The following is a 27,223-nucleotide window of genomic DNA, read 5'->3' as shown; positions in this document are numbered from 1 at the left end:
AGGGTCACAACTAGAGTCCCCATTGAAAGATGTCCCACTTATTACTGTTCAGGAGACAACCCAAAATTTGGAATTTTCACTTTCAGTGGGAATTGTAATTAGGACAAATAGAGAAGATGAGTCTCCCTAATAAATGGGGTGCGGTGATTGGCCCAGGTACCATGTAAAAGCTGTGGGCCAATCACAGCGTCACTATAGGATTCATTAATAACAGCTTTGTTGACATTTTCATGTGATCGCCAAGCGGCTCAAAGCGGCCAGGGACTAGGAGCCACCATCTGCTGGCCCCTCAGCTGGATGATGTAAATGTACGTGATCCAGCCTGCCTGTGCTGCTCTGCCACAGTCAATGTACTGTGACTGAGCGGCAACTGCTTAAAGAACTACTCTGAGCAAAAAAAAAATGTTTTCCCATGCAGTGGGGCTCTGCCTGCACTGCACGGGTCAACTACTCATTTTGTTTAGGGGTGAGAAGAAAGTTTATACTCGCCCAATGCTTAGTTCCACCAGAAAATGGGACTGTCCCTGGTCTATGGAGCATGCTCTGGACTTGATGACATCAGAAACAGTCCACAATTTAAGACTGCTGAAGAGCAGGGGTGCTGACCTGGTCTTGTGCTGGGAGGCTTAAATAAGTATATCCAATTTCTGCCCTAGACAAAATGAGCAGTTAACCCGTGAAGTGCGGGCACAGCTCCGCTGCACGGGAAAACCTTTTTTTGCCTAGGGATGGGCTTTAAGTCATCGCAATGGTGCAGATGAACTTCACAGAGAAATGTGCGTTTGCCCTTATTCAGCCGTACTCTCTCAATGTCATCTTAGTGGCAGGTCCCCATTGTGGTTGGCCTATTGTCTGCCTTAACTTAGGGCTTCTAATTGACACACTGTCAGAAATACTGGATATTTAAAGTGTAACTAAACCCAGGACCCTGCATTCACTACAGCTGGTCTCCCACAGTACACAGAACATGGAAATGCAATTATTTTTGTAAATATAAACTGCTAAATACCCTTTCTCATCAGCAGTTGGAGCGGTCTTGTGACTTCTATCAGTGTCTGGTTAAAGCTTGAAGGAGGAGTTTTCATTCTCCTCTGATTGTCCTATGAGGCTGCAGGACCCCTGACCCTCTGGACAGAGCTGATTGGCCCTGTGCTGATCACATGCACGCTCCCAAGGAAGAAAAAAACTCTAACAATACACAGCAAACTGAGCATGTGCAGCTTGCCTCCAAGGCTCTAAGATTGGGGACTGTAGAAGAAGGGGAGGATCAAAAAAAGACAGGATCAAACAGGCTTTTTAAACAGTGCGGAGGATTAACCCCTTAGGTTCCACAGTGAGTCTAACAAGCATGCTCTACGGCATATACAGACTGATTTTACTGCCTTAGTAACACTTTAAGTGTTATTAAACGTAATAATTAAAAGAAACATTGACAGGTAGGGGTTTTTTTTTGTGACAGACAAGACTCTGATCATCTCTTCAGAGTACATAACGGAACCTGCTTTGAGCCATTGTGATGTGACTCCTGTGTAAATGCGTAGGAGTGATGTCATCGTAGCTTGACTATTTAAGCAGCCGGACGGAGCGAACCTACAAGGAAAACTGAGTAAAAGGTGGAAACGCCAGGGCACTGACAGTGTAGCGCTGGAGGTTAACCTTTGACAGGCAAGGCTTTCATAATGTGCTAGTATGTGGTGCATATCAGCACATCAGGGCATAAAGCTGCAAGGTGCCCGGATAATAATAAAAATAAAAAAAAATTAACAAGTTTAATACCACTTTAAAGTTTTGGTTTTCATTCCTGTGATTCTAAAAACAGGAAAAAAGTTGCGTTAGTAAAGATGAAAAAAAAAAAAAAACAAAAAGCAATTTTTTTTAGCAGCCAGCATCAACAGTGTAGTGAACTGTGTAACAAAGTTAAAATAAATATATAAATACAGCGCTGATAAATAATATGTGATATAAAAATCAAGATAACGCCGCATCCCTCAGGGATAAATGTGAAACTGGTGACAGCTTGTGGATCAAACACAAACATGTACTATACAAATCAAAAAAGGGCCATCAAATATATAAGAAATAAATCTAAAATATCTGTAAAAAAAACAACAAAAAATGTGTCTGTGATAAAAAAATAAATAAATATTCCTCAATAGGTGTTTTGCCCTAGTTGAAGGACTATTGTCCAAAACACGTCGGGTTGCTGAGCCTTTGTGCTTTTTGACACCACGCGATTTAGATACATATATTTTATGTGATCACTTTCTGTACTCACCTGGCCAGGTGATTGTACTTTTCATTTTCCTGGTAGTTTTAAAAATACATTTTTATGATCTGATATGCTGCACCTTGGAATATGCTGCACCTTGGAGTTTGCATATTCCATCTAGCTGACCACTTCATGGGAGCGCAAGTACGTCTGCCTGTTGGAGATCTTAACTATTACCATCCATCTCTTACTGCTCTGGATGAGGCCATTGAAGTGCATTCTTATACCATCACTACCTCCTATCAAGCACCCACTGGATTGATTGATCCAAATGCCTGATGACCCACTGCCGTATGGTGAGGGTGTCCACCCTTTGTGGTAAGCGTACCCAATTCTTCCATCATTTCAGCTGTATGTTGGTTAATGCTATATGAAGTCTGTTCTGCTGTACCCACTGGTTGAAAAGGCATCACCTTTACACATCTTTTCCCCATGGGATTTCTCTGCACCTATTGAGGAATATTTATTTATTTTTTTATCACGGACACTTTTTTTTTTTTTTTACAGATATTTTACATTTATTTCTTATATATATATATATATATATATATATTTGATAGCCCTTTTTTTTTATTTGTATAATACATGTTTGTGTTTGATCCACAAGCTGTCACCAGTTTCACATTTATCCCTGAGGGATGCAGCGTTATCTTGATTTTTATATCACATATTATTTATCAGCGCTGCATTTATATATTTATTCCTGTGATTCTGACAACACTTATTATATTTATTTTATTTTTACTTATTGCAGGTACTTCTATAGTGCCGGCAATTAACGCAGTCCCTGCTCTCAAGGAGCTTACAATCTAAGGTCTCTAACTCAGTTTTTGTTAAGTGTCAGAACTGGGCTCAGATAGGAAAGAGGACCCTTTCTATTCACTGGGCGGAGAACCTCTGGGGGAATCTAGGATGGAAAAGGACCTGGGGGTCCTAGTAGATGATAGGCTCAGCAATGGCATGCAATGCCAAGCTGCTGCTAACAAAGCAAACAGAATATTGGCATGCATTAAAAAGGGATTAACTCCAGGGATAAAGCTATAATTCTCCCGCTCTACAAGACTCTGGTCCAGTCTCACCTAGCGTATACTGTCCAGCGAGTACAAAGAAGGGCAACAAAGCTAATAAAGGGTCTGGAGGATCTTAGTTATGAGGAAAGGTTGCGAGCACTGAACTTATTCTCTCTGGAGAAGAGACGCTTGAGAGGGGATATGATTTCAATTTATAAATACCATACTGGTGACCCCACAATAGGGATAAAACTTCTTTGCGGAAGGGAGTTTAATAAGACTCGTGACCACTCATTAAAATAAGAAAAGAGGTTTAACCTTAAACTACGTAGAGGGTTCTTTACTGTAAGAGCGGCAAGGATATGGAAGTCCCTTCCACAGGCGGTGGTCTCAGCGGGGAGCATTGATAGTTTCAAAAAACTATTAGATAAGCACCTGAACGACCACAACGTGGTAATACTGACATATAATCACACACATAGTTTGGACTCGATGGACTTGTGTCTTTTTTCAACTTCTCCTACTATGTAACTAAGAACAACCTTACCGCCTGACATGACTGCTTGAACAGTGTGAAGTACAAGTAAATAGTGGGGGGAAAACGCCCAAAAGGTAATCCTGAATTGTTTTAACATTTAATACTAATTCAGGTTAATACAGATACCCCAATGCCAAAGGATTAAGAACCTCTGCTACAAGGAACACTACAGTTATGCTTAGGTTCCATTGGAGGAGGAGAAAAATTATGCAGTCGAAAATAAAATCCGTTTGCTGATTGGAGGAAAAGGAAAGATCAAACTCATTAAAAAGAATTAGAATTGTCACATTCAGTTGACTCAATCAAGCTAGAAACGTGAACTATTTTTGAAATCCAGAATTTTACCTTTTCCACCAACTCTCTGGATGAACGTCTCCCAACAAGCTACTCTCTTAACATGAGTTCTGTCGACCTGTCAAGAGAACAATGCAACTGTTGAATATATTTGATGCAATTATCCTTATATCTTACATCTTAACAGCAGTTTCTACTTTCAGCAAAAAAAGCAAAGAAAAAAAGACTCCTTTACATCCCCCAGCAATATGCTCCACCATCAAACACTTCATATCCATAGGTACAGTGATTTTTCTTCATTTTGGATAGAGTAGGGAATTGTTAAAACCTGTCAAGTTTTTTTTTTTTTTTTTTCCCTACTTTGTCCAATTTGAAAGATTTCCCTTCATTTTCAGTCCAGTAGACAACAGGAAGTGGGAGGAGATTTACTTAAAGAGAGGGAAATGCCCTCTTAGAATAAAGCAGAGGTAGGGTGCTACTACCCAATAAGATTAGAATTCTTTTTCAGAGCTACCTGGGTGTGGAAAGGCAGTCGCACAGCTGCAATGGCAATGAGAAAAGATGGTCCGCAACTCCTTGCTTGCTCTTTAAAATCTTTAAAATGTATGGATTCTCCATAAAAGACACAGTAACAAGCAGCAAATGTAAATGCATTTCAGCCTTGTGTGCCTTGCTCACTACTAAATGCCCTCTAAGACAGTTGTCACTGGAACAAGTGGGAAGTTTTGCCCCCTAGTTCTGTTAACAACTAAAAATCTGAAATTATATTTTCAGCCCTTGTGACAATGGTCAAAGGACTGTGCCCAGTGTATTTATATTTTAAACAAACAATAAATGCATTTGGAAGAAGTCCTTGTTTACCTTTGTAGCTATGGGCATTGTGAAGAAATTCATCTTCAAAGTTCACAAAAGTAGTAATGAGCACCCGGATTTATTACTTTTCTTTTTGTTTTTTGTTTTTTTTTAGTACACCCCACTGTAGTGCAGTAGTGTGAAATGGCCTAAACAGGAGACAAGGCAAGGCTGGCTACCAAACACCTGGCGTAAATGCTTTCTTACAGCTCAACATCACTTAGCATGCATGTACACAATATGAAAACATCTGATGATTTATTCACTTTAGGGTCTTGTTCACATAATGTACACCCGTGTGAGGACTGTTTACCCAAAATGGAGATGCAAGGGTGTTCCATATACCCCCCGTGCAGGCAGGTCCATCAACGTCAATTGGGACGCAGCAGCTGCACGGACACAGGCGCTACTTCCAATAGGATGTCCATGCAGGAGCATGGCCCCAAACACACTCTGTGCATCCCCATACAGGTAGACATGGCCCTCACATGGGCGTGTCTTGTAGTATGCCCCTTGTGAACGAGCCCTAAACAACTACTGCATGCAAAGTAATAATGAGCCCACAGCTATGCCATATTCATACACGTGAAATGAATGATTTGATTTGAATTGTATTGTTACATAAAATAAACATGCAGTATACTACTGAATTGTAGGGCTGAAACGATTAATCAATATTATTGATAATGAAAATCGGTGACAGCGATTTTCATTATCGGTCCGTTAGAATCCTCCTGTATACAAGGCGGCAGCCCTGCCATATGTGACCAGGCACATCCGCGCCTCTTTCTCAGCCCCGCCCGCTGCTGCCTCGAGGGAATAGACAGAGAGGCGAGAAGCAGCTGTGAGAGCTGAGCTGCACACTGTGAAGTGATAAACTAGCGGCTAATGGCTATACAGAATACTCAGTCAGTAGTCATTTCTGTAATGACAAGTGCCCCATGATCCTAAGTATTTCTTGGGGGGGGTGCCCCATCATTGGTGTTCCGGGGGGTGGGTGGAATAGTGCCCCATCATTGGTTTTCCAGGGTGGGTGGGGTAGTGCCCCATTGGTGTTTCTGGGAGGGGGGGGAATAGTGCCCCATCATTGGTGTTCCCGGGAGGAATAGTGCCTCATCATTGGTGTTCCAGGGGGTGGGTGAAATAGTGCCTCATCATTGGTGTTCCAGGGGGTGGGTGAAATAGTGCCCCATCATTGGTGTTCCTGGGAGGGGAATAGTGCCCCATCATTGGTGTTCCCGGGAGGAATAGTACCCCATCATTGGTGTTCCCGGGAGGAATAGTGCCCCATCATTGGTGTTCCCGGGAGGAATAGTGCCCCATCATTGGTGTTCCCAGGAGGGGGAGGGAGGGGAATAGTGCCCCATCATTGGTGTTCCCGGGAGGAATAGTGCCCCATCATTGGTGTTCCCGGGAGGAATAGTGCCCCATCATTGGTGTTCCCGGGAGGAATAGTGCCCCATCATTGGTGTTCCCGGGAGGAATAGTGCCCCATCATTGGTGTTCCCGGGAGGAATAGTGCCCCATCATTGGTGTTCCCGGGAGGAATAGTGCCCCATCATTGGTGTTCCCGGGAGGAATAGTGCCCCATCATTGGTGTTCCCGGGAGGAATAGTGCCCCATCATTGGTGTTCCCGGGAGGAATAGTGCCCCATCATTGGTGTTCCCGGGAGGAATAGTGCCCCATCATTGGTGTTCCCGGGAGGAATAGTGCCCCATCATTGGTGTTCCCGGGAGGGGGAGGGAAATAGTGCCCCATCATTGGTGTTCCCGGGAGGAATAGTGCCCCATCATTGGTGTTCCCGGGAGGGAGGGGAATAGTGCCCCATCATTGGTGTTCCTGGGAGGGAGGGGAATAGTGCCCCATCATTGGTGTTCCCGGGAGGAATAGTGCCCCATCATTGGTGTTCCCGGGAGGAATAGTGCCCCACCATTCGTGTTCCCGGGAGGAATAGTGCCCCACCATTGGTGTTCCCGGGAGGAATAGTGCCCCATCATTGGTGTTCCCGGGAGGAATAGTGCCCCATCATTGGTGTTCCCGGGAGGAATAGTGCCCCATCATTGGTGTTCCTGGGAGGGGGAGGGAGGGCAATAGTGCCCCATCATTGGTGTTCCCGGGAGGAATAGTGCCCCATCATTGGTGTTCCCGGGAGGAATAGTGCCCCATCATTGGTGTTCCCGGGAGGAATAGTGCCCCATCATTGGTGTTCCCGGGAGGAATAGTGCCCCATCATTGGTGTTCCCGGGAGGAATAGTGCCCCATCATTGGTGTTCCCGGGAGGAATAGTGCCCCATCATTGGTGTTCCCGGGAGGAATAGTGCCCCATCATTGGTGTTCCCGGGAGGAATAGTGCCCCATCATTGGTGTTACCGGGAGGAATAGTGCCTTATCATTGGTGTTCCCAGGAGGAATAGTGCCCCATCATTGGTGTTCCCGGGAGGAATAGTGCCTTATCATTGGTGTTCCCAGGAGGAATAGTGCCCCATCATTGGTATTCCTGGGAGGAACAGACATGACAGGATACCTGTATATGAGAAGGGAATCTGTCATGCATTAGAATATTACAGTCCTATCTAAAAAATCTGCAGAATAGTATTTCAGGTCTATTTTTTTTTTATAATTTTAATTTTTCATGATTTTATCCAATGAAAACAATAAATCGGCCAACTAATTGATTATGAAGATAATTGTTAGTTGCAGCCCTAGTGAATGGATGCCTTATACCTTATACAAGTAGATGTTAATGCAGCTCCTTGTAGGAGAGCAGAAACAGAACTAAATAAAAATGCTGCAAAATGTGCAAAGTACGGCTATCTGTTCCCACATCAGTTAAATGTCTTTCACAAGGGATAAAAAAAATTCCCCGTATGGAAAATCATTAGGTAACCCTGGTGACAATCAAATGGTTCCAATAGAAAGTGTCTGCCTGTGGCAATTACCATATATGGGCATGAAATCTCTCGCCTGCCACTGGAACATCCTTTATCAAATGACAATCCCAGCAGCATTATCAGCACTACAAAAGCATCACCCAGCGGGAGGAGGGGGCCCCACAAACAAGTGCACACTAAAAACACATCATCAGGCAGGCTCATGAACACCTCCAAACATGGCGGCATACATCAGGTTTTTTTTTCCCATCATATGATGCAATGTCTTTTACAATAATATGGACACAGCACAGATGAGGACAAAGCAATACACAATACAGCTTAAGGCCACACACACACACGTACCAATCCGTACACTTGTGCTCCATGGAACCAGCCTGTTCAAATTACCGGTAATGGCAGGTGGGTGGCTGCAAGGACCTCTAAGTGCATCTCTGACTGTACATCTGTACAGGACTAATGCAGATCAGATGCTGACAGACTGCAATCTGAGATCCATGGAGTGATCTGCCGATCATTAAATTAAACAGGCTGCCTGCATGCGGCTGCTCAGACCTCCTATACATCAGGTGAAGATGGCTTGCCTAAGTAAATGAGGTCTTAGTCCCGGTTCACACAAAGACGACCTGTCAGACGACTTAGCCACCTGACAAGTCGCGCTCCGTGTATTGCAAAGGAACCGATCTAATGGGAGCGACTCAAGTCGCTCTGACTTAGAAAAAGGTTTCTGTACTACTTGGTGGCGACTTCGGAGCGGCTTGCATTGACTTCTATTACAGAAGCCGTTTGCAAGTCGCGCTGTATGGGGCAACTTCAGAGTCGTGAGACTTTAAAGCCTCCCCTGTGTGAACCGGCACTTAGGGTGCACACATTTTGAGTATCAACACAAATGAGTATATTTATTACAGGTATTTATGCAGCCTTGACAAGTTATTCAGTGCTTTACATACAGTACATTCACATCAGTCTCTGCCCTCAAGGAACTTACTATCTAAGGTCCTTATAGGTCTTTGAAATGTCAAAGGAAACAAGAGTACCCGGAAGAAAACCCATCCAAGTACAGGGAAAACATGCACACTCCATGCAGAAAGTGTACGGACCAGGACCCCATTGCTGCAAGACAGGAGTGCTAACTACCAAGCCATTCTGGAAGTCATACATGTGGCTGTCAGATTCTTGCAAATGTCTCATGGAACTTTTAGTTCCACAAGAGCTGGAGTGCGGAGGTTACCTACTCTTGTACTTTCTTATTGCATAGGCCCAACTGTGTGCATACCAAGTCATGTGGACCCTAATGCAGGATGCATGGATACATACACCCAGGTCAAGGTTGTAGTCTTTGCTAATGCAACTTGACCATAGACATAATAATATAACATGCAACGGTTTGGGTTTTTTCTGTTGCAAATTTTGTTTTAATTAACAGGTGAACTCTGGGATATGCAAGTATTGTATAAACATGAGTCCTGTGTATTCTTACTTGGATCTCAGGGGGGTGTTCTGTGTGCACCTCTTCCAGGTCTTTGCAGTAATCCAGTGTGAAACTTGTGCTGGAGCCTCCTATAATTAAATGAGAAGTCCAGCCTGAGCTTGTTTGGCTGGGCTTCTCCTATGGGTCACAGGAGTGCCATTGGTTTTGAACTCATGTAACCCCTTTTCAGCAGAAGTCCGCTCTCTGCTGACGTCATCCCGACAATAAAGTCTGGATCCACCAGGTGCCTGGACTGATACCCGTCTCAGCCTCTCAGCAAGCAGCTGAGAGACTGAGACGGACACTCCCTGCCCCTCCACAGCTCAGCGCTTCATGTGAGCCTGGAGGAGCAGAGGGGAGAGCTGCTGATTGACAGTTACCAGCTCTCTGCTCTGGGAGCTGCGAGAACCGAGCCATCGGCGGTGTTTCGATCGCTCGGTTCTCAGTGAAGAGGCGCTGGGAGACAGATGAAGCATCGGACCAATGCTGCATCCACCTAGGTAAGTATGATGGTAAAAAAAAAAAACCCAACAACCCATACTTCTCTTATAAGACCAACCACAGCTGCTGTCTCTTTGTGCTTGGTGTCTGGTCTTCTATACACCCCCAACTCTTGTAGTTTTTTTTTTTTTTTTTACTGGCAGCCTGTAGTGGGTGGGGCCTGTCAGTCCCTCCCAAAGCTCTGCTCAACCCATGTACAGCACAGGGATGATGTCACTTCTACTTTTACAAGGTAATATCTGGGTTTGCAAAGACATTTAGTACACACTAAGTGAATTTATATTCTTTGTGCCTTTTGAAGAGTATATTAAATTCAATGTTTTTGTGCCTAGAGTACAGCCATAAATTATAATGAAATAGAGATATATATATATATATATATATATATATATATACACACACACACACATATACACACACACACATATACACACACACACATATATATATATATATATATACATATACACAGTAACACAGTAACAAATCAGAGATAAGTAAAAAAATAATAAAAAACAGCTTTATGTAACCATGTTCTATTACATTTTATTAACTAAATGGACAGAGTTAAGTATATAAAAAATATTAGGTCCGGCTCACACTGGTGCGCCATGCTCTCTGACTGTGAGCACATGACAAGTCACGCCCCATTAGCCGCTTCAGCCCCGGAAGATTTTACCCCCTTCCTGACCAGAGCGTTTTCTTGCGATTCGGCACTGCATCGCTTTAACTGACAATTGCGCGGTCTTACGATGTGTCTCCCAAACAAAATTGACGTCCTTTTTTCCCCACAAATAGAGCTTTATTTTGGTGGTATTTGATCGCCTCTGCGATTTTTATTTTTTACGCTATAAACAAAATAAAAGCGACAATTTTGAAAAAAAAACACGCATTTTTTTTTACATTTTGCTATAGTAAATATCCCCCAAAAATATATAAAAAAACATTTTTTTTCCTCAGTTTAGGCCGATCGTATTCTTCTACATATTTTTGGTAAAGAAAAAAAAAAAAAAAAAAAAAAAAAAAAAATCGCAATAAGCGTTTATTGATTGGTTTGCACAAAAGTTATAGCGTTTAAAAAATGGGGGATAGTTTTATGGCATTTTTATTAATTTTTTTTTTTTTTTACTAGTAATGGCGGCGATCAACGATTTTTATTGTGACTGCGACATTATGGCGGACATGTCAGACATTTTTGAGACTATTGTCATTTATACAGCAATCAGTTCTATAAAAATGCACTGATTACTGTGTAACTGGCAGTGAAGGGGTTAACCACTAGGGGACGGGGAGGGGTTAAATCAGTACTAGGGAGTGATTAACCGTAGGGGGGATGGACTAGCAGTGCCAGTACGCTGATCACTGCTCCCGATGACAGGGATTAGAGATCAGTGACACTTGTCACTAGGCAGAACGGGGAGATGCTGTTTACATCAGCATCTCCCCGTTCATCCTCTCCGTGAGGCGATCGTGGGTATCCCCGCGGCGATCGAGTCCACGAGACCCGCGACCCGACTCACGCCGGCGCACGCAATGGCACGGCGGGGAATTCAAATGGACGTACCGGTACGTCCATTTGCCCAGCCGTGCCATTCTGCCGACGTACATCGGCGTGCGCCGTCAGGAAGGGGTTAAAGTGGTTGTAAACCCTTTACAACCACATTTTACTACAGGTAAGCCTATAAAAAGGCTTACCTGTAGCTACCCCAGGTATCTCCTAAACCTGCACAGTTTACCTGCACAGGTATCCCCTGTATCAGCATGTGCCAACGTCATCGGCACATGCGCACTGAAGCAACGGCGCGTATGTGCCGTTGCTTCAGCTAGTGCACCATTACCGGTGGAGTGACGTCATCGCGGCTCCAGCCAATCCCAGCGCCGGAGCCCACGATACCCGGAAGTAACTCCAGGAGCGATGTCGCCGGCCGGAGCAGTGTACGGGGACCGCGATCTAAGGTGAGTATTTCATAATGAGCTAGTATGCTAACTCATTATGCTTTTGTCTTGCAGGTTTTTCTTTTTTATTGTGGGTTTACAACCACTTTAAAGGCAATGGAACCGTTCCAATAGGAGTGACCTAAGTCGCTCCGACTTAGAAAAAGGTTTGCGCGCTACTTGCATTGACTTCTGTTAAAGAAGTAATTCGCAAGTTGTGCCGAAGTCGCACTGGGATGTCGACTTTGAAGTCACAGCAGTGTAAACCGGGCCTTACCACACACTGTACACTGCAATGTTGACAACGTAAATGGTTACATAAAGCGAGTTATGACAGAATAACGGATTAGCATTTTCTATATTTTGGATATCAACCCAAGGTTTCCACCATGCAAGGACTTTTCTTGTAGATGTACTGCTGTACCTGTAAAGTAATGATATTTGGGAAGGTATTATACCATTCTTTAGCTGTAGGATTTATTGCAGATTTCCATTATTTTTTGGCACTATGAATATAGACATTACTTCAGCTTGGACCACATCCACTACATACGGTGAAGAGTACCTTGGTTTGAGTGATGTTCATTGTTGCAATCAAAACTACAGTGATCCATTTCAATTGGGGGTTAAATGCCATGAGCCATAAAGGCTAATCTGTGCCTAATTGGCTTATGGATATAATAAAAGGAGCTGTTGGGCAACATCGATCGGATGGAAAAGAACACATTTCCCAATCATTGTTCTTCTCTCTGAATCTCTATATCTGCCTGCACTTTTCCTTACCTCTTTGCACTGCCATAAACACAAGCGACCCCACTCTCACCATCCCAACCTTCACTTTTACCCCTCTAACCCATCCTGCATGTACTTTTCCCCATTACCTAGAGAAGCAACATATACCCTCAATTCTGCTGCCTGAGTCCTTGGAAACGCTAATCCATCGCTGCAGATGCGCCTGCATAGGCCAGTCCCTGACAATCCCTTCATGATGACGTTCTATGAGTGGAGGACTGGAGATTGTAACATTCATCCGCACCTCCTCAAATTACAGAACACCTTGTATCCATCGACAAGAATACAAGACGTTTTGGAAAGGACTATCTGCGGATTGAGCGACCTGCTCTGATCTGTGTATTCCAAGTTTCAGTATTGGATGCTCAGTGTGGACTGTACAGAGGGGGTGGATGAAAGTATTCTAGACCGGAGCAGTGACCACACACTGTACACACATCATTAGTGTTCATTTTTACAGTGCACATGGCCAAAAATAGGTTTTTGAAATAGAGTTAAGCCGTAAATGTAGCAACTATTGTTTCTACCATAAGAAATTATGAACATCTGTAAGCTGAACAAAAAAAAAAATGCTGTCAACTGTACACAATAGTTAGAAAATTCATTTAGAGGTGGAATTACACCTGAAAAAGAGGAGGAACGGCATTTCAGCCATTTGCTGCGGAATGTAAATTAGCTATAAAGATAACATTCACCCAAAGTGACAACAAATCCAAGGACCAATGAATCATGAAAATGATTATACATTATCCAAATGCTTGTGCGGAAAATTTTGAAATGCTCATTTTGCCTTCTAGAATTGCCATAGAAACAATTGAGGATGTGCAATTACCATTTCTGTATTCAGACACAAGCTGCAGTCAGAAATGTGAGTCAGCAACGATCAGGAAACACAATACAGCAAAATCTGCACCACCTGAGCCTTTGTACCGACATCAAATGTCAGGGGACTGGCCACTGTCATTATTCAGCATATCATTACTGGGGCATGCAAGAGGCTGGAGCCTGAGAAGAAAAAACCCTGTGAATAAAGTTTGCTGTATGGATTGGAGCATGGTGACCTAAACCATGGACTAGAAGTGCCAGCTAGGAGCATGGTGACCTAAACCATGGACTAGAAGTGCCTGCTAGGAGCATGGTGACCTAAACCATGGACTAGAAGTGCCAGCTAGGAGCATGGTGACCTAAACCATGGACTAGAAGTGCCTGCTAGGAGCATGGTGACCTAAACCATGGACTAGAAGTGCCAGCTAGGAGCATGGTGACCTAAACCATGGACTAGAAGTGCCTGCTAGGAGCATGGTGACCTAAACCATGGACTAGAAGTGCCTGCTAGGAGCATGGTGACCTAAACCATGGACTAGAAGTGCCTGCTAGGAGCATGGTGACCTAAACCATGGACTAGAAGTGCCTGCTAGGAGCAAGGTGACCTAAACCATGGACTAGAAGTGCCGACTAGGAGCATGGTGACCGAAACCATGGACTAGAAGTGCCGGCTAGGAGCATGGTGACCTAAACCATGGACTAGAAGTGCCGACTAGGAGCATTGTGACCAAAACCATGGACTAGAAGTGCCAGCTAGGAGCATGGTCACCGAAACCATGGACTAGAAGTGCCTGCTAGGAGCAAGGTGACCTAAACCACAAACTAGAAGTGCCTGCTAGGAGCATGGTGACCTAAACCAAAGCCTGGACATGCCTGCTCTCTGAGAGTGCTTCACATGAGAACGGTAACCTTAACCAAAGACCAAAAGTGTCAGCTAAAAGAATAGTGCCTACAGTCGAGGACTAAAAGTACTTGCTAGGAGGATATTGACCTAATCCAAGAACTAGATGTGCATGACAGGAGAATGGCGACCTAAAAACAAGAGCTGGATGTGCCTGCTTTCTCAAAATGTCTGACTATAGAAAGCCAGCCTAAACCAAGGGCCCATTCAGACTATTGTGTTGCAGTAAAATGCACATTTAACCACATTATCACACTGCATGAAGCCAAGTGCTGTTTTGCCATTTATTGTGAATGGCACCTCAATGCACCTAAACAGCACATAACTTACACGATTTCTGGTGTAATGCACAGATGTGAACCCTCTGTATGTTAATTGTGTATTTCCATGAAGATATGCACTGTGGTGGGTTGACAGCTCATTCAAAGTAAAAGGGATATCTTCATGTAAATGTACAATAAATGTGCAGTAATGCACTTCAACACATCAGTACAGTCTGAATGGGACCAACGCTACACGTGGATCTCCAGCTACATTGCATATGCCAGTTTCACACAGCAATAATATGACAATTTGCAGGTCAAACCCCCACAAGAAACCACATGGGATATAAAACCGCATGAACCTAAATCAACGCGTAGATAGGTAGCACCCACCGTAAAAAAAAAAAATCAGCCAGCAGGGCAGTATGGTAAGTGGATTTAAAACATGCTTGGGATAAATTTAGGTCTATACTTAAAATATAAAAAAAAAAGAAAAGAAATATACACATATTGTGTGTGTAAAGAGAGAGAGGGAGAAATATATACACACACACATATATATATATATATATATATATATATATATATTTTACACACATACACATATATATACACATACTGTATATCAGACTTTTTGGACCATTTGTTTTTTTTCTGCCATCACTGGTAAACATGGATATCATGTGTTAAATTCCATTGCATTCCCAATACAAATACTGTAATCTATTAACAAGATAACTGCTTGGTTGTCATTAGAGGACATTCCTACACTAGCTTACCGATAAAACGCAGAAAAAAGGGGTTTCCTTGACAGTAGAGTAACAGTCTCCTGCTTTCCTGACCAACATTCTCTACTAAACTGAAGCTAATAGCTTTTTTTTTTTCTTACAGCTTTGAGGCTCCGTGCACACTAGCGGGTTTTTTTAAGCTACAGAAAAAAAAAAAAAAAACGCTGGATAAAAACCGCTGGTAATAGCTTTTTGTAGTAGTGTTTTAGCAGCGTTTTAGAAGCATTTTTGCAGTAAAAGGGAAAAAAAAGCAAAAGAAATTAAAAAAAATTAAAAAAACACGCCATTGGTAACGTTTAGCAGCAACAATTTTTTTTCTGCTCCTAGCCGCTGAAGCTCAAAAAACGCTAATAGTCTAAAGTAGTGTGCATGGAATGGACACATAGGATAACACTTTTTTTTTATGCTCCTAGAAGCTAAACGCTAGTGTGTAACAGCCATTTCCTGTATAGTGGTACATCATAGCGACCCTGACTGTGCTTTACTGCTCCTCTATCAGGACAAGGCTAGGAGCCAGACCTGAGTAAAAGACTGGCCACACACAGATTATTTTCTTTTTTTTTCACAAGATTATTTTCATCTAACAGATTCCACCATTCATCCTATATACAACATGGTTGGACAAATCTCCTGCTGCAGCTATCAGAACACCCGAACAGCTACCTTATCTGTCTGGATAATACTGCTGTTCAGCTGGCGATTTTCCGCCCAGCTCTTCAAAGTTTTTCAATTACAGGATGTCGGGCAGAAGGGTGCCAACAAAACCAATTTCCTCCAGTTCCTGATGAAATTCGATCAGTGTGCGGCCAGTTTAAAACAGAATTTTCTACATGACTTTCTTTAAAAACAGTCCAATAAAAGAAAGCCAAGCTCCTGTCTTAAAAGTATTATTAACAATAGTTTCTTAAAGTAAACCTTTTCTCTAGGAGAGATATGGGTCTGCCATTGTTTACTGCGCTCATCCCGGAAACCCTCGCCCACCACTAACCCCAGCAACCATCGTCCACCACTCAATGTTTGCGCGGGTTAATGGAACACTAAGGTGTGAGTGCATCCTTAGGCCAGGTATATAGGATTTAAAAGTGGAAAAGTCCTGAACTGAGCAGATGTAGTTCAGGTGCAACTCTAGTTCTTCTGAGGACTGCACTTAGGAATTAGTATTACCTAACAAATTATAAAAATGATACACAAGGCAGACGAGCGAGGGGGAAGACACACACACACACAGATATGTAACCACAATATATACAGTCATGCTCATAAGTTTACATACCCTGGGCAAAATTTATGATTTCTTGGCCATTTTTCAGAGACTATGAATGATAACACAAAAACTTGTCTTTCAGTCATGGTTATTGTCTGATAATAAATGGCTTCAGCCAATCAACTGTGTTTACACTTTTTAAAACATAATAATGACAACAGAAACTACCCAAATGACCCTGATCAAAAGTTTACATACCCCAGTTCTTAATACCGTGTATTGCCCCCTTTAACATCATTGACAGCTTGAAGTCTTCTGTGGTATTTGTGGATGAGGCTCTTTATCTTCTCAGATGGTAAAGCTGCCCATTCCTCTTGGCAAAAAGCCTCCAGTTCCTGTAAATTCTTGGGCTGTCTTGCATGAACTGCACGTTTGAGATCTCCCCAGAGTGGCTCAATGATATTGAGGTCAGGAGACTGAGATGGCCACTCCAGAACCTTTACTTTATTCTGCTGTAGCCAATGACAGGTCGACTTGGCCTTGTGTGGTTTGGATCATTGTCATGTTGGAATGTCAAAGTACATCCCATGCGCAGCTTCTTGGCTAATGAATGCAAACCTTTCTCCAATAATTTTTGACAACATACCGCATTCATCTTGCCAATTTTAAACAAATTTCCTGCGCCTTTGTAGCTCACACATCCCCAAAACATCAGCAACCCACCTCCTTGTTTCACAGTAGGAATTGTGTACCTTTCATCATAGGCCTTGTTGACGCCTCTCCAAATGTAGCATTTATGGTTATGGCCAAAAAGCCAAATTTTGGTCTCATCACTCCAAATGACTGTGCCAAAGTTTGAGGCTTGTCTCTGTGCTGTTTAGCATATTGTAAGCGGGATACTTTGTGGCATTTGCGTAGTAATAGCTTTCTTCTGGCGACTCTACCATGCAGCCTATCTTTCTTCAAGTGCCTCCTTATTCTGCATCTTGAAACAGCCACACCATGCTTTCAGAGAGTCCCATATTTCACCTGAAGTTATTTGTGGGTTTTTCTTTACATTCCGAACAATTTTCCTGGCAGTTGTGGCTGAAATTTTAGTTGGTCTACCTGACTGTGGTTTGGTTTTAACAGAACCCCTCATTTTCCACTTCTTGACTAGAGTTTGGCATTCTCAATTCCTTGGATATCTTTTTATATGCCTGTCCTGTTTTATACAGTTCAGCTACCTTTTCCTGCAGATCCTTTGACAATTCTTTTTCTTTAAAGGTGATAATAAAAATTGCACAAGTCCAAAACAGGTGCCTATAATTATTAGAGCAGCGCTACTGACAAAGTTTATGATCAGCTTTAATGTGTATATGGTACACACGAGTAGTAGTAGTTGACACAGATGATGTGAAAAAAGTCCCACAAACCTCAGATGGAAATCTTGCTATGTTATAACTTTAAACACCCCACACCAAAGTCTGTGCATCACACTCCCCTTTGGGGTTCACACTCACCAGAGGGTTGTATATATCAGGCATGGATTGATCAACCACAGACCTCCTCCACAACAAGGAAGGTGTCACAGCATAACCACCGGTTCTGATCTCCAAACAAATGCAACCATTCTCCCTTCGGCCCTGCTCCTTGAAGGGAGAACGGTTGCATTTGTTGTTTGGAGATCAGAACCAGTAGATATGCTGTGACACCTTCCTTGTTGCTGAGGAGATCTGTGGTTTATCAATCCATGTCTGATATATACAACCCTCTGGTGAGTGTGAACCCCGAAGGGGAGTGTGATGCACAGACTTTGGTGTGGGGTGTTTAAATTTATAACATAGCAAGATTTCCATCTGAGGTTTTTGGGACTTTTTTCACATCATCTGTGTCAACTACTACTATTACTTGTGTGTACCATATACACATGAAAGCTGATCATAAACTTTATGACAGTAGCACTGCTATAATAATTAAACCGGTTTTGGACTTGTGCAATTTTTATGATCACCTTCTCTGATGTTTATGCGGTTGCATTTTAAGCAGCAGCTGATTTATTAATATTACACAGTGATGACATTTATTGTTATAATTGTGGAAGTTCTATTAATTTTGTGAAACCTGACATATCTTTAGGGCTGAGATAGTGGAAGGAGGCCAAGAATTCAGTATATTTTTTTAGAATTCTTTTGCTTTCCCCATGACACAGAATCCAGAAACATCAGTGCAGCACTGACTGAAAGATGCAAGGGTCTGTCAGGAGTCCAGAAACACATTGATCTTTTATACACACACACTAATTACAAGCAAACAGATCACAGGTGAGGATGGTTACCTTTAATAGCCATGCAAACTTGTGTGCATGTTATCGGGCCAAAATCACCAGGGTATGTAAACTTTTGATCAGGATCATTTGGGTAGTTTCTGTTGTCATTACGATTTAAAAAGAGTAAACACAGTTGATTGATAATAAATGGCTTCAGCCAAACACTAACCATGAATGAAAAATGTTGTGTTATTCATATTCTCTGAAAAATGGCCAAGAAATCATAAATTCTGCCAGGGTATGTAAACTTATGAGCACAACTATATAAGTGGCAAATAGACTCAAAGACTGCTGGAGTGGAGGAGTTTGTACAAGGACGCACGCACACGCAGATGTACCTGAAACATATAAACACAGGAAATCCACTTCCACAGGAAAATCCCAGCTGCATAACTGCATGTGAAATTCCTCAGCTCTCACTTTCTGCATCCCATGAATAAGGAGAAGCACGTGTCATATAAAGTCATGGCCGAAATTGTTGGCACCCCAAATTTTTTCCCAGAAAATCAAGTATTTCTCACAGAATAGTATTGCAGTAACACATGTTTTGCTATACACATGTTTATTCCCTTTGTGTGTATTGGAGCAAAACAAAAAAGGGAGGAAAAAAAGCAAAAATTGGACATAATGTCACACAAAATTCCAAAAATAGGCTGGTCAAAATTCTTGGCACCCTTTCAAAATTATGGCTAAATAACATTGTTTCAAGCATGTAATGCTCCTTTAAACTCACCTGGGGTGCTGGGATCTGGGGGCCCCCCCTTGTTAAGCGCTCCGTCTGCAACCAGGGTTGTCGGGAAAGGCCCTTGTCCCCATCAACATGGGGACAAGGTGCTTTGGGGCAGGCCTCCCCCCTGCCCCAAAGCACCCACCCCCCCATGTTGAGGGCATGTGGCCTGGTATGACCCAGGAGGGGAGGGGCCGCTCGCTCGCACCCCCCCCCTTCCTGGTCTGCCAGGCTGCATGCTCGAAAAAGGGTCTGGTATGGATTTTGGGGGTTCCCCTTACAATCCATACCAGACTAAAGGGTCTGGTATGCTCTTGGGGGAGGGGGGGGGTGTTTGAACACCATGCCAGTTCTTTTCCATTTTGGCAAGGGTACCCCCTTCATGATCTGACTTGTGGTGCAACTTCTATTCAAATCAATGGGTTCTCATACGGAACCATTGATTTTGACATAATAAAAAAAAAAAAAAAAAAAAAAAGGATTGACGAGGCTTAACTCGGCTGTATCCATCGTTAAAGGGGCGTTCCACCCACTTTTACAACTCTTCAGAATCCCTCACTAAACTGTGCACTGTAAACAAATTGGATTTTTTTTTTTCTCAGCACCTACTGTATATCTGCTGTATTCATTTTTCACTTCCTCCTCCCTGACTGCGGCCCATCGCATCATTTCCTGTTTGCAATGCCTTCTGGGAAGGGGCAGCAACTTCCTCTGAAACTGCCATTGCTATGGAAACCTGACCTGAAACCTATTACACTGCTTGTGCTGCACTGAGCATGTGCGAGATCTGCAAGGATGAGATCCAGGAAGAAATACAGTCTGGCTTCAAATGCCCACACTTAAGATGGCCACGGCTTGCTGTAAGTTTATAAAATAAACTACTGCTGTAAACTAACAAAACAGACCTTAGTTTACAGACTAACTTTACTAGAATACATTAAGCTTGTGTATTATGGGGTATTTTTATTTAAAAAGTATAATTTGGGCCAGAACACCACTTTAAGTCGCGTTTAGCAGCTTTTACCAGCGTCAGACGTTTTTACAGCTCCAACGCCGGTCCTCAGAATGCGCTGGCCCTGGGTTTTTTGTATCTTGAAAGACGCCGATGCCACCACTTACAGCTGTTAAAAGCCTGTGTGTGCATGGACACATACAGTGCCTTGCAAAAGTATTCACCCCCCTTGGCATTTTTCGTGTTTTGTTGCCTCACAACCTGGAATTAAACATGTATTGTTTTAGGATTTGTATCATTTAATTTACAGAACATGCCCACAACTTTGAAGATTTTTTTTTTATTGTAAAGCAAACAACAAATAGGACAAAGTAACAGAAAAAGTAAATGTGCATAACTATTCACCCCCCTAGAGTCAATACTTTGTAGAGCCACCTTTTGCGGCTATCACAGCTCCAAGTCGCTTTGGATAAGTCTCTATGAGCTTGCCACATCTTACCACTGGGATTTTTGCCCATTTCTCCTCGCAAAACTGCTCCAGCTCCTTCAAGCTGGATGGTTTTGCGCTTGTGAACAGCTATCTTTAAGTCTGACCACAGATTTTCTATTGGATTGAGGTCTGGGCTTTGACTAGGCCATTCCAACACATTTATGTGTTTCCCCTTAAACCACTCAAGTGTTGCTTTAGCAGTGTGTTTGGGGTCATTGTCCTGCTGGAAGGCGAACCTCCGTCCTAGCCTCAAATCACACACAGAGTGGTCCAGGTTTCGCTCAAGGGGGAGGGTTCTGTAGTTCAGCAGAAGAGAAATAGGCAGGGATGACAATATTTGGAATTTTAGTGCAGCAGAGGCAGCGTTTCTATCCAAAATTACCAAGTATTTTTCTGTATTCGGCTTTTCAACCGCTTTACTACCATTTCCCCAAAAATAAGACCTAGCGTGATTATCGGTGATGGCTGCAATATAAGCCCTACCCCCCCAAATAAGCCCTACCTTGTTTCCCTGAAAATAAGCCCCACCCTGAAAATAAGACCTACAAAGACTTTAACTAGGGCTTATTTGGGGGGTAGGGCTTATATTGCAGCCATCACAGACAATCACGCTAGGTCTCATTTTCGGGGAAACAGGGTACCATCACTGTATGTTTAGGAACAGCTGAGTGGTGGATTTTTTTTTTTTTTCCCCATGCAGTTTATAAATGCTTGTGAATAACTTGTTAGAAACGATGTACAGAGCTGATCAAAGTGGCTCTGTACCTTGTGATCACCATGATGACCAACCAGTTCATTATTACATTGAAGTTTTTTTTACAAAGCTTGCAGACGATTTCTACAGTTTACAATTGGAAAATGTTTATGTGCATTTACAGGTGACTTTTTACCATGAACAGATTTGTTATTTAAATAGAGCCATCTTGGCAGCTAGTCCTACTTGGAGATAATTATTATTTTATTGCATAGCTTCCTACCACTTGGCACTGTGAATACTAAGTTGGAACATGCTTAAAAGCAAAATGCCATAACTCACCACAAATAAACTTTGTAAGCTGCTGGAAAAGTGTGTAGCAGCTAATTACTAGATAACAGCAAACATGTGGAAGCAGACTTACATAAGACTAGTCTGAACCCTGCCACGCAGATAGCTGCATATTAGCGACACTGTATAGAATAGAAAGGAGAGACATGAGAAATTCCACAGTTTAACAGGGTTGCAAAAGAGCCCGTTTGCTGCATTTTCGTCGCACAGATATACAGGTAGCCATTCAAGTCAATATGAATATAAGCTGTTCCACCTTCACCAACCTGTTTTACAGCAGAAATTCCAGAAAATACTTTAGACAGAAAACCAGGACATTTTTTTTTTTTTTTTTTTCAAGGAAGTCAGCTCAAGAAGCTTTCAATTTTGTAGCCCAGGTTCCTTTAAAAAAAGAAAGCCGACTAAAGCGCAATTGAACTTTCAGTTTAAATTAGCTAAATATATTCCCAGAGCATCATATAAAATGGTGTGCAAAGTCTTTATATATTTTTTTTTTTGGAAAGCTGCCCCAGCCTGAATAGAAATATCTGTCTCCTGCAAGTATGCGGCAGAGAACATTCCTTGTCCACAGTGTCAAAGCAGAGGTCTCTCTGCAGAGGTCCGACATGCCCCTCGTTCTTCCTCCATCGTGAGACGAAGTGGAGGACTCTCTAAACAGTAACACTTAGATTGGTTCTGTGCTTTGTGGTCGCTGTGATGGCCGCTCACAGCGATCACAAGGCACAGAGCCACTCTGATTGGCTCTGTTTATTTTGCCTATGAACTGCAAGGCTTGGTTCACATATGTCTGGCCGCGGTTTCAGCGCAATTTTTAAAAGGAGTCTGATGCAGTTTTGTACAGTGGTTCAGGTGTGAATTAAGTTTTTACTTGCAATTTCACCTGAACCGGACTGAAAAAAATGCCCAGGACTAACCCCTTCATGCTGACCGTACGCAAATATGCAGCCTTCGGCTTGAATGGGTTGTACCAGGGTAATGCATGCAGCTGCGCACATCACCCCAGTACCGTTGTTTAGACCCGACGGTTGGCTCTCTTATGAGAGCGATCGATGCGTCTAGGCAGCCGCTCGATCCTTTTCAGGGAGGGGACGCCACCCCCTCCTCCCGCTGCCTTCCACGGCTTGCCCGGGCTCTCCCGTCCCACCGGGAGGCTCGAGCGACTAGCCAGCATGTCCGCCTATCCGGAATCGGTTTCGATTGGGTCTCTGATCTAGTAACCCGGAAGTGATGTCATGACATCACTTCCAGTTTACAGAAGACGTAAAGGTGCCCAATTTAAAAAAAGAGACAGCATTCAAAACTGGCCAAACTTAGCATTTTGAATGCTGTTATGTGCAAAGGAGGGATTTGGGGTCTTATAGACTCCAGATCCCTCCATAAAGAGTACCTGTCACTGACTCTCACTGTCACAAGGGAGGTTTACATTCCTTGTGACAGCAATAAAAGTGATCAGGAAAAAATTTAAAAAATAAATGTAAAAAGGGACAGTGTAAAAATAAAACAAGATAAAATAAATTTTAAAAATGTAAAGCGCCCTATCCCTCTGTGCTCGTGTGCAGAAGTAAATGCATACTAAAATTGCACCCGCAAATGTAAACAGTGTTCAAACCACACATGTGAGCTATCACTGCGATAGTTAGAGCGAGAAATAATAATTCGAGCACAGGACCTCCTCTAATGCTAAACTGGTAACCTGTAGACATTTTTAATGCGGCGCCTATGGAGATTTTTTTAAGTACTGTCGTTTTTCGCCATTCCACAAGTGTGTGCAATTTTAAAGCATGACATGTTAGTTAGCGGTTTACTTGGCATAACATCATCTTTCACATTGTACAAAAAAAATGGGCTAACACTGTCACCTTGTGTGTCTCTCTGTCTCTCTCTCTCTCTAATCATCATTTATACTCCCATTACCACCCACAATACTCAGCAATTGCAGATATAGAGGAGCAGGTGAACATCTTTGTGGCAATGGCATCAAGGAGGCAATTGCTAGGTTTGAGCCTTGTCCAATGACACTACCATGCCCCTGGATGCCAACACTACTATTTTACAAAGGGGGAAGAAGTGACGTGGGATCGCTTGTAAGGGGAGTATATGTGACATGCCCTTTCCCTTGCATAGGCGTTTTGACTATATATCTCTACGAAAGAAAATGTGTAATATATTGCAATCTACCAGTCCATAGATGTGTCGGCTGCATTCATTTTTGGTTACCAGGCTTCTTTTGCCCTGTCGCCTGGTGATCCTTCCAAAGACACATTTGCTGCCCCAGGGTGACAATTCTCACTTCCTATGCGCTCACTTAGGACTTCCTCCCATGTTAAATTTAAAAGGAACTTCATTTACATGTAATAGTTTTTCGCGATAACAACGCAAAGTCCTCTTTAAATAAACTCCGATAGTCCACTGCCTGGACCCAGGGTGACTTATGTAACTAGACACTGGAGCCCAGCATAGAGGAGCCAGGCAGATGATAAATGAGATGCTTCTGGGCATTCAATCCAGAATCTTTCTATTGTTTTTGTAACCAGATATACATGAGATTTGCGGACACAGGAAATTATCATATATCCTCTTTATTGTCAGACTGAGAAGCTTAAAGGGAAAGTAATAAGTAAAAAAAAAAAAAAAGGGCAGAGTGTAATTTCAGAAGTTATCGGTCACAGCTGCCTAAATTCTACAATGGCCTGGTACATCACCTATGGCTTACAACACACCGTTCAATGTCTGCAACCCAAGTCAGGTGGCTGCTGTGCATGCAATAATAATGGCCCGTACACACGATCCGAATATTGTAAGAAAACTGTCGTCCGAGGAAGAATCGGTACAATTTTCGGATTGTGTGTACACTACTTTCGACAGCCGTCCATGACAGTTCATCCGATATTATTCGATCGGACATGCACAAAACTTTCCTCGTACGATTTTCATTCAGTCAGTATAGTTGTTGTACGAAAATACAATACAAATACATTACAACACATGACATCACTTCCGTTTTTTTTGAGTGGCAAGGTACAGTGGATATAAAGTCTACACACCCCGGGTAAAATGTCAAGTTTGTGTGATGTAAAAAAAAAAAAAAAAAAAAAAAAAACACACACACACGACAGCTCAAATCATTGCAGAACTTCTTCCACTGTACAACTCAAAAACAAACAAATCTTTTAGGTGGAGGGAAGTAAAACTAAAAAAAAATAAATATGGTGCATAAGTGTACACACCCTTAATACTCTGCTCCTGATGACGCATCCTTACATCAAAACGTCGGGTGGAGCTAAGGACGAGTGATGTGGGACGCTGACCAGAGACACGGCGGCCATCTTATTGGTTTGAAACAGTTTGTTTCTACATGCTTGGTGGTTCCTATATAAATGTGAGTGTACCAGCCTTTTTACTTAATAAAACCTATTTTTATCTGTATGTCTGCGCAACGAGCCCTTTTTATTTCTTATATCTTCATGTAGATGCTGGAGTTATCCGGTGAAGTTTAAGACTTGAAGCAGCCTGTGTGGAGAGGAATAGGCTAGATTACCAGTGGAATGCATCGATCGATGCAGAGGGGCTGGGGCCATTAATTATTATATTGTGTGTACCCTACACACTGACGGTAAGGGTCAGTTGATTTGGGTGCTGGTGGTGGCTATTCTATCTGCTCTGGTTTTGGAGGAAGATTTTCGATTGTCCTTCCAGTTTTTTTATATCATGGACTTCATTGTTTATTCATCATCTTAAGCGCTACACCTTCTATTTTAATACTTTGTTGAAGCACCTTTTGATTTTATTACAGCACTCAGTCTTTTTGGGTATGAGTCTATCAGCATGGCACATCTTGCCTTGGCAATATTTGCCCACTCTTCTTTGCAAAAACACTCCAAATCTGTCAGATTCTGAGGGTATCTTCTGTGCACAACCCTCTTCAGATCACCCCACAAATTTTCAATCAGATTCAGGTCTGGGCTCTGGCTGGGCCATTCCAAAAAACTTTAATCTTCTTCTGGTGAAGCCATTCCTTTGTTGATTTGGATGTATGCTTTGGGTCGTTGTCATTCCTCTTCATGTTCAGTTTTCTAGCAGAAGCCTGAAGGTTTTGTGCCAATATTGCCTGGTATCTGGAACAGTTCATATTTCCCTCTACCTTGACTAAGGCTCCATTCACACTAGCACGTTTTTTTGATGCAGTTTGCATTTTACAGAAATGCACGGGAATTTTTTAACATGGGTTCCTATAGAACATGTTCACATCAATGCCTTTTTGTTTCTCTGCATTTTTGGAAAGGGTCAGGGACTTTTTTTCATGCAAAATGCAGCGTTTTGCATGTAATAGAATTCAATGGACAAGCATCAAAAACGCAAGTGCACCGTTTTTGCAGCGTTTTTGCCGTTTTTTTTTTTTTTTTTTTTTTAATTTTTTTTTTAGACTGTAAAAAAAAAAAAAAAAAAAACGCAAAACGCAAATCGCGGCAAAAACGTCGCAAAAACGCTGCTCAAAAACGTGGCAAGCATGGAAAAAAAACCTCCAAAAACGCCCAAAAGCAACATGCATAGGTGTGAATCGAGCCTAAGGCCCCTGTTCCAGCTGAAGAAAAATATCCCCAAAGTATGATGCTGCTGCCACCACCATGCTTCACAGTGGGTATGGTGTTCTTTTGGTGATGTGCAGTGTTGTTTGTGCCAAACATATCTTTTGGAATTATGGCCAAAAAGTTCAACCTTGGTTTCATCAGACCAGAACACGTTTTCCCACATGTTTTTGAGAGACTTCAGATGTGTTTTTGCAAAATTTAGCCAGGCGTGGATGTCTTTCTTAGAAAAGGCGTTCATCTTACCACTCTAGCCCATAACCAAGACATATGAAGAATACGGGAGATTGTTGTCACATGTACCACACAGCCAGTACTTGCCAAATATTCTTGCAGCTCCTTTAATGTTGCTGTAGGCCTCTTGGCAGCATCCCTGACCAGTTTTCTTCTCAACTTTACATCAATTTTGGAGGGACGTCCGGTTCTTGGTAATGTCACTGTTGTGCCATATTCTTCACTGTGTTCCATGGTATATCTAATGCCTTGGAAATTCTTTTGTACCCTTCTCCTGATTGATAACGTCTAACAATGATCTCCCTCTGATGCTTTGGAAGCTCTCTGCGGACCATGGCTTTTGCTG

At 42.6% G+C, this 27,223-nt stretch overlaps 1 protein-coding gene across 2 annotated transcripts in view; it reads right to left on the bottom strand.

The window, feature by feature from the left end:
• The window catches only part of CYRIA (CYFIP related Rac1 interactor A), a 144,343-nt gene that overhangs the window by 77,161 nt on the left and 39,959 nt on the right, over window positions 1-27,223 (bottom strand). For both annotated transcript variants that reach the window (XM_073625350.1, XM_073625349.1), the window contains exon 2: window positions 4,163-4,229. The gene's annotated coding sequence lies outside the window, so the exon portion shown is untranslated. The remainder of the gene's footprint in view (window positions 1-4,162; window positions 4,230-27,223) is intronic.

Source organism: Aquarana catesbeiana, linkage group LG04, assembly GCF_042186555.1.
Source record: "Aquarana catesbeiana isolate 2022-GZ linkage group LG04, ASM4218655v1, whole genome shotgun sequence".
NCBI lineage: Eukaryota > Metazoa > Chordata > Amphibia > Anura > Ranidae > Aquarana > Aquarana catesbeiana.
Note: the sequence above shows the minus strand (reverse complement) of the source record. Positions and strands in the feature narration are given on the sequence as shown.